Source organism: Narcine bancroftii, chromosome 5, assembly GCF_036971445.1.
Source record: "Narcine bancroftii isolate sNarBan1 chromosome 5, sNarBan1.hap1, whole genome shotgun sequence".
Lineage (NCBI taxonomy): Eukaryota > Metazoa > Chordata > Chondrichthyes > Torpediniformes > Narcinidae > Narcine > Narcine bancroftii.
Window position 1 is genome coordinate 34,701,101 of NC_091473.1, and position 17,175 is coordinate 34,718,275.

General features: G+C 42.3%; 1 long non-coding RNA gene across 2 annotated transcripts in view; it reads left to right on the forward strand.

Moving 5' to 3' along the window:
• Positions 1-248: 248 nt before the first annotated feature.
• Positions 249-17,175, forward strand: part of LOC138762659 (uncharacterized) — a 94,182-nt gene continuing 77,255 nt past the window's right edge. For both annotated transcript variants that reach the window (XR_011357027.1, XR_011357028.1), the window contains exon 1: positions 249-342. This is a non-coding gene — a long non-coding RNA (uncharacterized lncRNA). The remainder of the gene's footprint in view (positions 343-17,175) is intronic.

A 17,175-nucleotide genomic window follows, 5' to 3' on the forward strand; every position in this document is an offset into this window, starting at 1 on the left:
ATCCTAGTGCAAAAAACTGACTTTGTAATGGTGCAGATCATCTTTTTATAGTGACAGAGGAGTATAATGGGAGTTCAAGAGCCTGTTGGAAAGAAGCTGTTCTTGAAGCTAGAGGTGCTGGACTTCAGGCTTCTGCTTGAAGGTAGCAGTGGGAAAAGGCTGTGACCAGGGTGATGGGATGCTTTTATGATGTTGGCTGCATTCTCAAGGCAGCGTACCTGGATGCAAGGTCAAAAGCTGCGATGGATGGCAGTGGCATCACTAGGGCTGATGTTATGCGGTGCAGTAACTCATGATGTCACCACCCCCATGGACTGAATGTACCAAGCAAAGAAGAAACAGGTATGTGTTTCTTGTATGTCTGGGGTGCCAGCAGCAGCTCTAAGTGAAGGGGGAGTGGGGGGAGAGGGATTGGCGGCAGCGCTGAGTGGGGGGAGGTGGTGGAGAGTGCTCTGACTGCAGCGCATAAGAAGGTTCAAAAAGTAAATTAGCATGGAGTAGGTATATTGATGGGCTTATGAAAAATGTTTTTGTTGTTATAACGAACTCAGGGAATTTTTATAAAATGTAATCAATTTCTGCTGAAACACTGCACAAAAATTTTATAGACAGTCATTTTGATGTCACCCCCTCTGACCCCCCCCCCACCCCTTTAGTGACATCAGTAATGGATGGGAGGTCAAAGGTTGTGATGGATGTGCTCTGTTTGCTAGCTCTTGAAAACTTCTGTGTTTCTGGGCGGTTGAATTAACAAGCTAGGCTCTGATACCAGTCGGTATACTTTCCACAGTGCACCTGTAGAAGTTTGATAAAAGTATTCGACGACATGCCATACCTTCTCAGAACTATGGACTCCCAGGAACTTGAAGGTTCCAACTCTCTCCATCTCCTTCCCATCAATGCAGATAGGTCTATGCTCCCTCAGTGTCTTCTTCTTAAAATCCACAATAAGCTCCTTGGACTTGGTGACATTGAGAGCAAGATTGTTGTTCTGGCACCCAACCAGATTCTCAATCTCCATTCTGCATTCTAAGTCAACATTTCCAGTTATTTGTCCAACATTTTTGTGTTCCAATCACTTTTGTGTTCTTTATTTCCTGTTTATGGGGTCTATTTGGCTCCAGACATAACAAAAGTGACTGCAGCACCAAAGAGATTCACTCACTTATAAATACTTTGAGATAAAAACTATCTTCTTGCTTTTTAATTTATTTTTCTTTTAATCTCATGCTCCGTAAATTAGATTATCCCACTTTAAAAGGCCATCAATACAATTGTTTTCTTGGTTAACCATACCAAATTCCAATCAATACAACACAAGATTCGATAACCTGCTCAATATATATATATATATATATATCTATATATATATATAGATATATATAGATATATAATATGTATATATATTAAAAAAACATGCAATTTCCTCTCTTTTAACATTTGCCATTGGAAAAACAGTTTCATTTGCTGGGCTGAGTACTGTTTCAGAGTCAAACAGACACACAGAAATATCTTAGTGGTAACAACCTTTCATTTTATGTTTAATTATGTGAATTTAAGTTAACAAACTGTGTTCATAGATTCAAAATCAAGCGTACAAATCAAATGTCTGGGTCTGTGGATCCTAGTCCAGTAACTTGACCCTGAGGGTATTTTATTACCCTATCAATTTTGGTTCTAACACTACCTGGTGAGTTTCAATTTCAAGCTGGTAAAATTTCAATGGAGTCAGGAAATTAATAAAACATACAAATTTTTAAAAATATTGGTTCATTTTTGAGGATGACAGTTTTGTGAATGAGGCCTCTTCCTTTGATGGCATGCTGGTGAGTTACCATCTTCTGGTGAACGTATACCTCTCCCAATGTCGTTACGGAAGGAGTTCCAGGACAATAATGTGGCAGTGAAGCAATGGTGAGATGTTATCAAAGCAGGATGGTGTGAATACGTGTAGGTGGTGGTGTTTGAAAATGTTTACTGCCCTATCCTACTTTGTGGTAGAAATTATAATATGGGAGATGCTGTTTGAATAGGCAAGAAGAATACCTGCAACGCAGGTAGATGGCGCACTCCACTGATATAGTGGACCATGGTTGGAAGGAATGAATTTTAGGTCTGCTGGGAGGAGTGTCTGTTAAGTAGGTTGTTTTCTCCCATATGGTGTTGAAAAGTTTGAATGCTACTGGGGTTGCACTCATCCAGGTAAGCTGAGAGTATTTCATCATTTTATTTAAAAAGAAATTAAACTTGTTTAAATTGGACCTACAGTACAGTAACAGGAACTCTGACCCACGAGCCCGAGCCACCCAATTACACCCAATATACCTACAAATTCTTGTATGTTTTGAAAAGTTATTACATCCTCAATGATTCAGGAATCACTGCTGCACATGATTGCTTAAAATGGAGAAAAAGCATCTGGGAATGTGTTTCGCACCCAGTATGGAAGAAACAGGAGGGCTTGCATAAACAGTGGAGGGAGTGCATAATGTTCCAAACAATCCTAACCATCAGATTCTTCAAAGTCCAGGGGCAAGATTTCTAATCGGAGGCATTAAATGTCCATAGTTTTGCCTCCAGTACTTTTGCAGCTGCACAGTCTCCTGTTCTAACCATTGGCAGCCCAAACTCCAGGTCTAAACATCTAATACAATCAGGAAGCCTTCAGTGCCTGAATCACTTTGGGAGCCTTTCTTGTCTTCAGCACTCTCTGTGGCAGAGCTTAAATCCTAATCGGGACTCTTTGTCACTTCAAAATACACATAATCATAAAGCAGGGCAGCTGGACAGTGAACTCACTAGATTTTCAAAGAGACTAAAGAGGTTACACTTCATGGATTTGAAGACACATGTTCCAGTTATTATGATTGGCGTGGCAAACCCTTGATAGATATTAGCTATAGATAACATGAAAACAAATGGTTAATTCTGCAGTGGTCTACAATGTCTAACCAGATAGTCAAGCACACAGGTGGAGCTCTGTTGTAGTAATACACAGAAATGGTGGAGGAACTCAACAGGTCCCTCAATGTCCATGGGAAGCAAAGATACATAACCAATGTTTCACATCTTTGCCCTTTGAGCTGGCACCTGGGGAGGAGGTCCGGCCAGCAGGCAAGAGGCCAGCAGATTTGGGGATAGTTTGATGTGCCCATCAATCTTTTATAAAAGAAGAGCTGAATTTCCATGGTGAAACCGATTGTTTCAATATTGCTATTATATACAAAGAATTGACATCAATGAAACTTAATCAGAGAGAAAATAGTACAAAAGTGGCATCAAAATACCATTATAAATCTTGCCGCTGGGCTTTTCTATTTAGTGTGTGTCTAAAAAAGATACTTTGGAAAATTTCAATTTCAAGGTTCCTTGTTGTGAAATAATACATAAAAGTGTAATATACATGATATTCTGCCAGAAGGCAAAAACAGAGTCACCATGAGCAGTGCCTGGTGCCCTAACAATAAGAGAATGAGAAACACATGGGAGTCCCTTCATAGGCAATGAGTGTCTGTGGATTCGCCTCTAGTGCTCCTGCAGCCGCACAGACTCCTGTTCAAACAGTTGATGGTCCAAACCTCCAATATGATTAGGAAGCCTTCAGTGTCCAAGGCCCTTTGGGAGCCCATTCTTGGCTTCAGCACTCTTTCGAATCCCAGTTCCGATACTTGGTTCCCAGGAACCTGTCTCCAGCAGCTTGCAGCTTGTGTAGGTCCTGCGAGTACAAATCCCCATCATTCCACCTCCTGTATAAGTCCCTCGGCTGCAAGTTACCAACAGCCTGCATCATGTGTTGGTCCTTCAGCCGCTGAGCCCTTGCTGTAGTCACCGTCCTATAGGGTCATCTCCCATGCTTCTCCTTTCCAGCAGAGTGGTGTGCTTCCCATTTCAGATACTCTGTACTGGTCCACTGCTCCCCTAAATCTTGTCCCCTCATGATATGCTGCCCAGTATAGGCACCACCATATTGACCATAGACATCCTTGATTGCAGGATTTTAAAATAGTACTCTTGGTTCCTTTAACAGGCCGTTTAAATCTTGTTGGCATCAGGACCGATCCTGCAGAGCAGTGCTGTGTCTCTGCTCCCACTCTCCAGGGTCCACACAAGCAGCAGAGCAGCATCTCTGGTAGTGCTGTCGCTCTTTTTAAAATGTGGCATATATTATATTTTGGTACCTTGAGGAGGTTATTTCAATTAAGTGCTGCACCAAAGCAGAAATATGGGTATCAGTTTTGGTTTCTACGATCCCAGTGGGATTTTGTTTTGCTAAAGAAACTAGCATAATTTCTATGTACCATTGTTGTAATTTTAAGGTTGCCTGTTACTGCTGCAAGCACAGGGATAGTAAACCTTTTGGTGTATTCCATTAGAAAAAAATTACCGACAAACATACTTTATTTGAACAAATTTGGGAACCATAGATAGAGTATATTAGAAACCGCCGATTTCAGACCCATATCTCTTAAAGTCATAAGATACAAATACAAAAATACTTAAATATGGAATTTTGGACGACATGATTTTTTTTATTTGTGTTCTTTTATTGTTTATTTATTTTTCTTCTTTCTTTCTATTTTTTCTTTACTGTTATAGGGGTGGGGAGTGTGTGGGGGGGAATGAAAATGTCACTGTATATTTTAATGATGAATGCTTGTATATATTGTTATTGACATGGTTCACGGTGAAGTATTAAATAAAAAACTATAAAAAAAGAGGCTAACATAATTTGGATCAAATGATAAATGGATGGAAATTAAACCCCTTTTATACCCATTAATCAAACATAATTGAAAGGATGGCATATCCTCTTGTATCATTGGGTTAGTTGCATGTTTCAAGTATAATCTTGTCTCCTGTTGTCATTCATGCAATCATTTGGGGGCAGCAGTGGACCAGTGCATTCCCAATTTCCAATCGTGCAAGGATTTGGCAATCACAACAAATTAACATCTTTGCTGTAGACCGTGACTTTACACCAGGCCTGCATTTGTCATTGCATCTCATGCACTGTGAAACTCAACCATGCAAAAGCATGGATACAACAATTTGCATCTCCAATTAATACTGAGTATGAGTTAATAATCTGCAAATGTTTGGTTCACTATATTTTTGGAATCTTTATTTCACTGTTTTTCTGCAGACAATTAACTATATGCGTTATTTAAGTCTATGATGGAGAGTTGATTGATGTGTTTGTGCCTTAGCTAAACAACTGTCAGAGCCCTCATTTCAAGTTAATATTAAAATTTAATTGAAGTTGTGTATTTGAATGATGCAAAACATCAATTAGTTATAATAAATATTGTTGGAAAATCCCATGACTACTCAGTTCAAGTTTGAATCATTTTAACATCTTGCATATTGCAGTATTTTGTTGATTTTTAAAATCTTTTTACAGCTATTAATCATGTAAAGAATCTCTGGAATTTGATTCTTCAGATCATCTGGTTCCTTACATGTGGTTGATCAATCACTCAAAAGACTTTTGTAGAGAAACCAATAGGCTTTTATTCACTTGAGAATTTAGCATATCCCTACTGTTTGGTTGCCCTGCACTGAGTAACAGTCTCCTTTATACAGGAGTTTGTGGGGAGGGCCCACAGGTTCAACCAGTCAATAGGAATGCTTGACCAGATAATTATACATGACAGTGGTTTACCACCTTGTTTTTAAAAAGAGTCGCGCGGGGTGTAAGTGGACCTTGAAAAGTTACAAATGTACAATTTAAAAATCATAAGTTCAGCCTATCAGGCGGTCTGTTCATTCGCTGGGACCATCGTAGAACTAGCTGCAGCTGCGATGTAGCAGTGGAGTCGTGGATGGTCTCTGGCACCTGTTCGTATTCATCAGTATTGTGCAGATAGGTAGGCACTGTGCCTGTGTATCCTCCCTCAGGGCAGAGGCAGGATACTGGAGATCCAGTGCATCATGTGCGTTCAACAGTGAGGAGGATGTGGGGTGGTCAGCAGCAGTCTCCAGGGCCCCCGAGGGAGCCAAATCCCTGACAGAGACGGTATCCTTCTGTTCGTCTGGATATGCCATACGGGCATATTGGGGGTTGGCATGGAGGAGGTGGACCCTTTTGACGAATGGGTCAGACTTATGGTTCCTCACATGCTTCCGGAGCACGATGAGCCCTAGGGACGTCAGCCATGCCGGTAGTGTGGTTCCTGTCGCAGATTTCCTGTGGAAGGAAAACATACATTCATGTGGTGTGGCATTAGTGGTGGTGCGCAGCAGGGACCTGATAGAGTGGAAGGCCTCTGTGAGAACCTCCTGCCAGTGGGAGATCAGGAGGCGTTTGGACTGCAAAGCCAGGAGGACTGTCTTCCAAACCGTAGCATTCTCCCTTTCCACTTGCCCATTGCCCTGGGAGATTGCAACTGGTGGTCCTGCTTGTGGCAATGCCTCTGGCCAACAGGTACTGGCGCAACTTGTCACTCATAAAAGAAGGCCCCTGGTCACTGTGGATACACTAGGGAAGCCAAATAGAGTGAAGATACTGCGCAGAGCCTTGATGACGGTGGCAGTGATCATATCCGAACAGGGGATGGCAGGTGAGTATTCGTCGAAGATGTTAAGAAAATATACATAGCAGTCAGAGGTCCTTTAAAGTCGATACTGAGTCACTCGATGGTGGCTTTAATTAATTGTGCCCTGTCTGGCCAGTAGAAGAATGGCTTGCACTCAGCACAGACCTGGCAGTTCTTTGTCATAGTCCGGATCTCATTAAATGAGTACGGCAGTTTGCATGCTTTGACAAAGTGAAAAAACCTGGTGACTCCGGGGTGACAGAAATCGTTATGGAGCTTTTGTAGATCATCGATCTGAGTACTGGCACAAGTCCAGTGGGACAGGACGTCTGGTGGTTTGTTAAGTTTCCCTAGCCAGTACAGGGTATCATAGTTGTAGACAGAGAATTCCATTCTCCACCGCAGTATTTTATTGTTTTTGATTTGACCCCACTGCTGATTATTGAACATGAGCGAGTTGATCAGTCAGCAGGGTGTATCCCTTACTGGCCAGGTAATGGTGCCAGTGCCACACTGCCTTGACAATGGCTTGGGCCTCCTTCTCGACCAAGGAGAGTTGAATCTCGTGGCCCTACGGGGTGCATGAAAAAATGCAATTGGCCTCCCAGCCTGATTGAGGGTGGCTGCCAGGGTGAAGTCTGATGCATTGCTTTTCACCTGAAAAGGGATGGATTTGTCCACAGCATGCATTGTGGTCTTGCCAATGTCTGATTTAATGCAAATGAAGGCTCTAAGAGCTTCTTCCACTAGGGGGAAGGATGTAGATTTGATGAGGGGGTGGACTTTGTCTGCATAGTTGGGGTCCTACTAGAAGAACCCAAGGTTTTAGTGCCTTGAGGCTATGTGGAAGGGGAAGCTCCAAGAGTGATAGCATGTGGTCTAGGTCCGGGCCAATGACACCATTCTCCACGACACAGCCAAGGATGGCCAGGTGGGTTGTGTGGAACGTGCACTTGGCCTTGTTGTATATCAGATTAATCTCTGGAGATTGGCATCATGGTGCTCCAGGTTGTGGCCTTAGATGGTGACATCATCAAGATATGGGAAAGTGGCCCACAACTCTCACTAATCCACCATATGGTCCATTTCCCACTGGAAGACTGAGACACCATTCGTGACGCCAAAGGAGAACCGCAGGAAGTGGTAGATGCGGCCATCTGCCTCGAATTCTGTATATTGGCAGTCCTCTAGGCAGATGGATAAACGATAATATGGCGACTTAAGGTCGATGGTCAAAAAGACCTGGTACTGTGTGATTTGGTTGACCATATCAGCAATTTGTAGAAGGGGGTATGCGTCCAATTGAGTGTATCTATTGATGGTCTGACTGTAGTCGATGACCATTCTATTCTTTTCCCCATTCCACACTACCACTACCTGCCCTCTCCAAGGGCTGTTGTTGGCTTCAATAATCCCTTCCTTAAGTAAATGCTGTAGCTCTGCCTTGTTGAAGGCCCTGTCCCTAGCTCTGTACCATCTGCTCTTGGTGGTGATGCATTTGCAATCAGGCGTGAGGTTGGCGGATGGAGAGGGGACTTTAAGTGTGGAGAGCCCACAAGTTGTACATGGTGAGTGGTTAGGTTGAGGGACGTGTATGGCGGTGGAGGGGGTGGGGGTTGGCTATCAAATTGCTAGTTATGAACTCCATCATCGCGCATTTAAGGTCACATTGAAAATCAAGCTCCAACAGTACAGCAGAGCACAACTGCAACATTACCATCAGTCTAAAGTTGTCATATACAGTACCCCGCACCATTAAAGTCACAATACAGAAACCCAGAACGTCCACTGTAAATGACTTGGATGCCAAGGAGACCTTCTGGTTCTCCAGCAGTACTGTGAGGGAGCGGCTTCACACTGTGTCCGGATGTATAAAACTCTTTATGCTCCTGCTATTGAACAAGCAACTCGTCAATGGCCATTTACCTTGATGTCCATCATCGACCTGGCGAATTGGTGAGGACTGTCTTGATTGAGGATAATGGAGGCCAGAGTCAGGTGGCTGCAAATCATTGCTGTAGAAGATGGTGGTGTCCAATATGGCTGCCCCCAGGACCCCCACGTGGTATGCCAGATCCAGAAGATGGCAGCTGGGCCCTGAAGGTGGCATAGCAGTTAGCATAACGTTATTACAGCACCAGCGATCGGGTTCAAATCCGGGGTTGTCTGTAAGGAGTTTCTACTTTCACCCCCGTGTCTGCATGAGTTTTTTCTGTGTATTCCAATTTCCTCCCACCCTCCAAAGTGTACAGGCTTGTCAATTAATTTGGTAATAGTTGTGTGGCAAAGGTCGAAATTGGCTTCTAGTTTGCTGTAAATGAAAAAAAAAATCATGGCACCAATGCTAAATAATCCTGTAAGGATTTTACCATGAGTGCCTATTTGCAGGCTCTTGATTTATCACTAGATAATTCTTCAGATGCAAAACGTTCATAAGGTAATGTGAAACAAAGAGGTCTTAGGATTTTCTTGTTACACAATCTTTAAATGCAAATAGTTGTTAGTTCTCTACATTGCCTTAATGGAATATTCTGTTTGTATCTTGTGATTCAAACTGAAACTAATCATGTGCAGTCTGACCAGAGCATGAGTTTAATAATGATAGCCTCTAGTTTACAACCACAATTTTAGCAATACAGTTTACCAAACCATTTATTTTGTTTTGACCTATTGTGACTCAATATAAAAGGCATCAACTTTTTATTATCTTCACATCAACCTTAACTTTTTTCATGAATATTATACAATTTATGCTGCATATTTAATGTCTGTATTCTCTAATATACATCTAACTCGTCAGACCTATCAGGATCTTAAATGCTACTGTGCTGGCTTTGGTTCATCACAATCTTTCAATAATGTGCAATTCATTCGCTGCTACACTCTAAATATTTTTTTTAAGACTATGAGCTGAGAGATTTGCTGTCAAATAAGATTTTATGGCTTTATTCTGTGCATATATACACATTCCAAAGAAAAAAAATCCAAACATAAATGATTCCATTTTTTGGAAGAACTATTCAATATCATTTGGTTTAATTCAAACCTTAGTCAAGTTCATCCATCTGTTCAAAAGTTGATGTGCATTTTACTTTGCAGCTTGAGATGATTTGAGACAGACTTGCTGGACCATCAATTTGGTTCTTTCATTCCACTGAGTAAAATAAGTTGTCCCATTGCTAAATCAAGAGCAGATGAAGAAAAGCTGCAATGGCAAGATGTCAGGGCTGTTAAGTAGTCTCCTATTTCCATTAACGCGCTGCTCGATTCGTAGTTTATGGAGTCTGATAACTGAACCAATTTAGGCACCTTCACAGTTTTTGCAACTCCACTTTTTATCACTAAGTAATCTTGTAATTGGCACTTAGATGGCTATTGATTCCTTCTGAGGCATGTTACAAAGTAATGCTTGGTAGATCCAGCAAAATGCCATCATGAGATTGTTACTGCAAAATAATTTTGTTGCTTTTTTCTGTTATTTAAAATAATTTAGAAAATCTACCTCTGGAAAAGTTAGACTTTTGAATAAGAGCGGCATATATTTTGTGCAAGAAACTGCCAAAATGTTTGGCCTGGAAGTCAGCCTGAAGAAAACTGAGGTCCTCCATCAGCCAGCTCCCCACCATGACTACCAGCCCCCCCACATCTCCATCGGGCACACAAAACTCAAAACGGTCAACTAGTTTACCTATCTCGGCTGCACCATTTCATCGGATGCAAGGATCGACAACGAGATAGACAACAGACTCGCCAAGGCAAATAGCGCCTTTGGAAGACTACACAAAAGAGTCTGGAAAAACAACCAACTGAAAAACCTCACAAAGATTAGTGTATACAGAGCCGTTGTCATACCCACACTCCTGTTGGGCTCTGAATCATGGGTCCTCTACCGGCATCACCTACGGCTCCTAGAACGCTTCCACCAGCATTGTCTCCGCTCCATCCTCAACATTCGTTGGAGCAACTTCATCCCTAACATCGAAGTACATGAGATGGCAGAGGCCGACAGCATCGAATCCACACTGCTGAAGATCCAACTGCGCTGGGTAGGTCACGTCTCCAGAATGGAGGACCATCGCCTTCCCAAGATCGTGTTATATGGCAAGCTCTCCACTGGCCACTGTGACAGAGGTGCACCAAAGAAGAGGTACAAGGACTGCCTAAAGAAATCTCTTGGTGCCTGCCACATTGACCACCGCCAATGGGCTGATATCGCCTCAAACTGTGCATCTTGGCGCCTCACAGTTCGGCGGGCAGCAACTTCCTTTGAAGAAGACCGCAGAGCGCACCTCACTGACAAAAGACAAAGGAGGAAAAACCCAACACCCAACCCCAACCAACCAATTTTCCCCTGCAACCGCTGCAACTGTGTCTGCCTGTCCCACATCAGACTTGTCAGCCACAAATGAGCCTGCAGCTGACGTGGACATTTACCCCTCCTAAATCTTCGTCTGCGAAGCCAAGCCAAAGAGTGATTATAGTGCCAACGACTCGGGTTTGAATTCTCAGCTGCCTGTAAGGATTTTGTATGTTCTTCACAAGTCCAAAGATCCACAGGGATTATAGGACAAGTGTGGCCTTGTAGGGTTGGAAGAGCCAGTTACTCTAAATTTAAATTAAACTTTAAAAATATTAATTAAATTGCATTTTCTGATCATTCTCTAATTTGGAATTTTATGAAATGAGAATGAAAAACAAAGTTTAAATTGTATTTTTAAGAATTGTAACAATATTTTGTAACAAAAGAAATGGGAATACTTGTGTGTGCTTTAAAAATCTTTTTTTCTGGAAGCATTTTATGTTGTCACTGGACTTTTGGTGAGATTAATTAGTATGATTTGCAAATATTTAGCAAAGGGTTATTGTACTAGAGAAATGGTTCTCAATCTTTTTCTTTCCACTCACATACCACTTTAAGTATCCCCTATGCCAGAGGTGCTCTGTGATTAGTAAGTGATTGCTTAAGGTGGTATGTGGGCGGGAAGAAAAAGTTTGAAAACCACTGTTTTAATCGTACCTAATTGAGTGCACAGTTTCATAACTCCAAAGGAAATTGGCCAATGACAATTTTTCTCAAGCAAAATATTTCAGTAACAATTGGGTCTAGATCAGTGATCCTCAACCTTCGTTTCCCACTCACATACCACCTTAAGCAATCCCTTACTAATCACAGAAAACCGATGGCATAGGGATTACTTAAAGTGTTATGTGAGTGGAAAGAAAAAGGTTGAGAACAACTGTTCTAGAGTAACTGTCCTTATTGCAGGGATATTGCATCTTACAAACAACAATTTTTTTTTCTTTTTAATGTCATGTTGAAGATAAATCAAATTCTATCTATATTGCTGTAAGAAATAGAGTTTAATTTTGAATTTCATGTTATGGTATTGTAGATTACGCTCAAAATGCCTGATATATTAAAATATCTTTTTGCTAGCCAACCAAATTTTCATTATGGCTTTTAAAGGTTGAGTGATGTAATCAAAATTAAGTGTATAGAAATTACTATTGTAAAGCTATCCGCGATAGCTTTCTTGAGCAACATGTTAAGGAACCCACAAGAGAAAATGCTCTCCTGGCTCTAGTGTTGTGCAATGAGATAGGTAGAGTAAATGATGTAATAGTCAGAGACCATCTGGGAAATAGTGATCATAGTATGATTGAATTTCTCATTCAGATGGAAGGGGAAATAGTTAGATCTAAAGCTAATATATTATGCTTAAACAGGGGTGACTATCATAGGATAAGGGAGGAATTGGGCAGAGTGGACTGGGAGCACAGGCTAATTGATGAAACAGTTGAGGAACAGTGGAAGATTTTCAAAGAAATATTTTGTAATGCTCAACAAAAATATATTCCGGTCAGGAAAAAGGGCAGCAAGGGAGGGAAAAATCAACCGTGGTTAACAAAGGAAATGAAGGAGAGTATAAAATTGAAGGCGCAGGTGTACAAAGCTGCAAAGAGCAGTGGGAAACTTGAAGATTGGGAAAACTTTAAGAGACAACAAGGGGTTACAAAGCGGGTAATAATAAATGGAAAAAAGGATTATGAAAGTAAATTGGCACAAAATATAACAACAGAAAGTAAAAAATTTTATAAATATATAAAACAGAAGAGGATGACCAGAGTTAACATGGGACCCTTGGAGGATGAGAAAGGAAAACTGGTAGCAAAAAATGAGGAAATGGCCGAGGCATTAAACAAATATTTTGTGTCAGTCTTCACGGTGGAAAACACATCCAGCATGCCCAAGTGCGGAGTTAAGGATGCGAATGTTGGGGAGGGCCTTGATAAAATAGTTGTTACAAAGGAAGTAGTGATGGAGAAACTGATGGGACTAAAGCCAGACAAATCACCTGGTCCTGATGATATGCATCCAAGGGTTCTGAAGGAAATGGCAGAAGTTATAGTTGATGCATTGGTGGTCATATACCAAAATTCCTTGGATTCTGGGCAGGTCCCGGGAGACTGGAAGACAGCAAATGTCACGCCACTTTTTAAGAAGGGATGTAGGCAGAAGACTGGAAATTATCGGCCAATTAGCTTGATGCCTGTAGTTGGAAAAATACTTGAAGCCGTCATTAAAGATGAAATAGTGAAACTTTTGGAATGTAAGGGTTCAATCAGGCAGACGCGGCATGGTTTTAGATTCTTTGAGGATATAATGGGTGCGGTGGATAGAGGGGAACAGGTTGATATTGTATATTTGGATTTCCAGAAAGCGTTTGATAAGGTGCCGCACAAGAGACTTCTCAGTAAGTTACAGGAAAGTGGAGTCCGGGAAAGTATATTGGCCTGGATTGAAAATTGGTTGTCTGACAGGAGGCAGAGAGTCAGGATAAATGGGAGTTTTTCAGGTTGGCAGAGAGTGGTAAGTGGTGTGCCGCAGGGGTCAGTGTTAGGCCCACAACTGTTCATCATTTACATTGATGACTTGGAAGAAGGGACAAAATGTGGTGTAGCCAAGTTGGCGGATGAAACCAAATTGAGTGCAAGAGCAAATTGTAATGAGGATGTGGAGAGTCTGCAGAGGGATACAGTTAAGCTGGATGAGTGGGCAAAGGTCTGGCAGATGGAGTACAATGTTAGTAAGTGTGAGGTTATCCACTTTGGCAAGAAAAATAAAAGAGCTGAATATTATTTAAAGGGTGAAAAACTACAGTATGCTGTTGTGCAGAGGGACTTGTGAGTGCTTATGCATGAATCACAAAAAGTTAGGTTGCAGGTGCAGCAGGTTATTAAGAAGGCAAATGGAATGGTGACCTTCATTGCTAGAGGAATTGAATTCAGGAGTAGGGAGGTAATGTTGCAACTGTATAAGGTACTGGTGAGACCGCACCTCGAGTACTGTGTCCAGTTCTGGTCTCCATATTTGAGGAAGGATATACCGGCTTTGGAGACGGTCCATAGGAGGTTTGCTAGGTTGATCCCTGGGATGAAAGGGTTGACTTATGATGAAAGATTAAATCGTCTAGGATTGTATTCGTTCGAGTTCAGAAGAATGAGAGGAGATCTTATAGAAACATATAGGATTATGAAGGGTATGGATAGGATAGATGTAGGAAGGTTTTTTGAGCTGGCCGGGGAAACTAAAACGAGAGGACACAGTCTCAAGATTCGGGGGAGTAGATTTAGGACAGAGATGAGGAAAAATAGTTTTTCCCAGAGAGTAGTGAATGTTTGGAATTCTCTAACCAGGGAAGTGGTTGAGGCTGCCTCATTAAAGATATTTAAAATTTGGTTAGATAAATTTTTACATGATAGAGGAATTAGGGGATATGGGGAGAAGGCAGATAGGTGGAGTTAGGACATAAATTAGATCAGCCATGATCGTATTGAATGGCGGAGCAGGCTCGATAGGCCATTTTTGGCCTACTCCTGTTCCGACTTTCTATGTTCCTATGTTACCATTTAAAGTTTATCTAGAAGCTATTTAGTTTAATATTTTTTCTGTCAATTATATTGTTGGTTGAAGATGTTTAGTGCTCATTTATTTGATGTTGGATTTACTTTCCTGTATACCTGTAAATATTTTCATATGGTTTCCAGAGCGCCAGTCGTGGCTACTGTATGAGCAGGGCTTAGATAGAAGATGGCAAAGTATGGAAACTAGCCAGCAGAACAAAGGATAAGTGAAGGGTCGAAGTGAAGGATTTTAGCAGAAGATGGGATGAGAGAAGATCAGTGACAAACAATGGATTTAATGAGTAATACTGATGATTGATATTTGGGTTTGGAAGTTCATGTAGTGGTAAAAAATGGAAACCCAAAGATGTGGAAGTCAATTTCAGCCTGACTGACCAAGGTTAAAAGAAAGTCTGCTTATTCTGGCATTGTTGAGTACACAAATATGCTGGAAAAACTCAGCAGGACATACAGCATTCAGAGGAAGTAAAGGGTAACCAACATTTCAGGCCTGGCCCTTTGTCGGGTACAGGTGCCTAGCCTTTATCCAGGATTCCAAACACAGGCAACCTTGAAAGAACGGCACTTTTGGGTAGATGACATTGGCTCATCTAATATGGTTTTTACACATAAATAATGTTAATTTCCTGTAATATTTAGCATACTTAGCTCCAGAATGGCCAGTCACACAGGTAGGGTATTTACGCTAAATAAGGTTGAGTTCCGGCGATTTTGGAGTTGCGGTGACTTCGGAGGCTAGGTGTTTGAGGTGAGACTAGGTTGAATGAAACATTACTGAGTTTTCAAAATATTGTGCAAATATTCTTCATTTTCAGAGGGAGAACCCCATCTCCCTCAGTTCCCCATCCCCGTGGGTGCCCTCTCTTACCTTCATTGGAAAGGTGACTCTTGGCCCCCAGCCCTCGGTGGGAGAGAAGCAGGTAGCAGCTGGCTCAGTGTGGGAGCAATGGTTATCATCCTTACCCATAATCCCCCCACACAGCTGGAACTGCTCTGGCACAAGCTGTTGCGATGATCTGGTGCAATGCTCGGGTGAACTCTGGGCTTGGCAGCTTTGCACCCCTGCTGCCACATTGGGAGTCAGATGAGGGGTGTGTGGCAGCAACGAATGGTGCTGCACTGCCAGGCTGTGCTCGAGGTTTGGCCTGAGGAGCTGGTGGAGTGCCTGAAAACTGCCGGTGCGCAGCTCCACCTCCCCCCCCCCGATAGCCCGATCCTCCTGCAGCTCTGCACCAAAGGGGTAGCTGCTCTGGCCAGAGCTGTGGCCTCTCATGCCAGATCCCACCTGACCCAGATGATCCATCTCATGTCCGGCCTTCTGCCCTGCTTGCCCACCAGCTCCAAGCACCCTACGCTGGCTGCCTTTTTGGCCGAACTCCCAAGTCACCCCATCACCTCCAAACTCCACCTGACTGACACACTGGTCGAGAGCCTCCTGTATGGTGCATGTCGAACACCGCTCATCTTGGTCAGCACCCCCCTCCCCACCCCATGCTCAGCCCAGCCTAGGATGCAAAATAATCTGGCCCAGTCCTGATGCAGTGGGGGGGGGGGGGGTGAGGGAGGTTGTGACAGACAGCCGGGGGGGGGGGGAGTGGTTGATGATGGATGGATGGTGGGGGCTAGGAGTGAGGCATTTGCTTAAAGGTACCACCTTTTAAAATAATTCAGAAATGTAGAAGATTCCGAACAATGGCAGGTGTCCAGTTCCAGATAAAAGATTAGGCACCTGTATAAGCAAAATAAACAGGTGCCTGAATAAAAAGATGTGGGAAGAGGAGCAGCACAGACTAACAGGTCATTGGTGGAAAGGCAGAAGAGAAAAACACCTGAGAAATGATTGGAGGAGAGGCCAGAGTGTCGATTTCTGATAGAAGGAATGGAAGGGGATGAAAGAGGACAGAGGGAAGGATAAAGACTAGGGTGAGGGGTTCATGGAAAATGGAGAAGTTTATGTTAATGTCGTTTGGGCATGGGCTCATCCAACCATATCTTCGCAACTTCCTTTCTCTGACACCCACCCAAAACCCTCTGATCTTCATTTCTGAACTCTTTCATTCTCTTACTTCCATATAATCCCTCTAGCGAGTCATGTTTTCAGCTTTCTCGGCCTTGAATTCCAAATTCATTCTCAAAATATGCCTCTCCTTCCCCCCACCCCCACCCCCCCTTCTCCGCCCTTAAGATGTTCCTGCAAATCTAACATTTTTTCCCATGCATTTAGTTACAGCTTCTAATCTGTCATTATGTGGTGTGGCATTGAGTTTTATCTAATAACATTCCTATACATGTTAACTCCTGTGAGATGCTTCAGGATTGTTTTGACATTAAACATCTTGTATGAAAAGAAGTTGTAAAAAAACAACCGACAACAAAAGTTGGCACAGCAACATATTGAAGTCATACCATGAGGCACTCTTGATTCTTAGCTTTACATTTTATACCTTACTTTCTCCAAAACTGGCACAAGATTATGTTTACATTTTCTGGAGGCTCAGTTCAAATATGAGATACGAGAAAGTCAAGCTCAATGCTGAGTATTTAACATGTTAATCCTAAATGCATTTAAAGTGCCCTGCCTTAATTTTTTTTCCATTATCTCAACCAAATCACATTCTTGTCCACCATGTTATTTTACATTGAAATGAGGATAATCTTTGGAGATGTCAAAGTGAGGATTTAAGTACTCCTAACATCTGCTCTCTTCAAATCT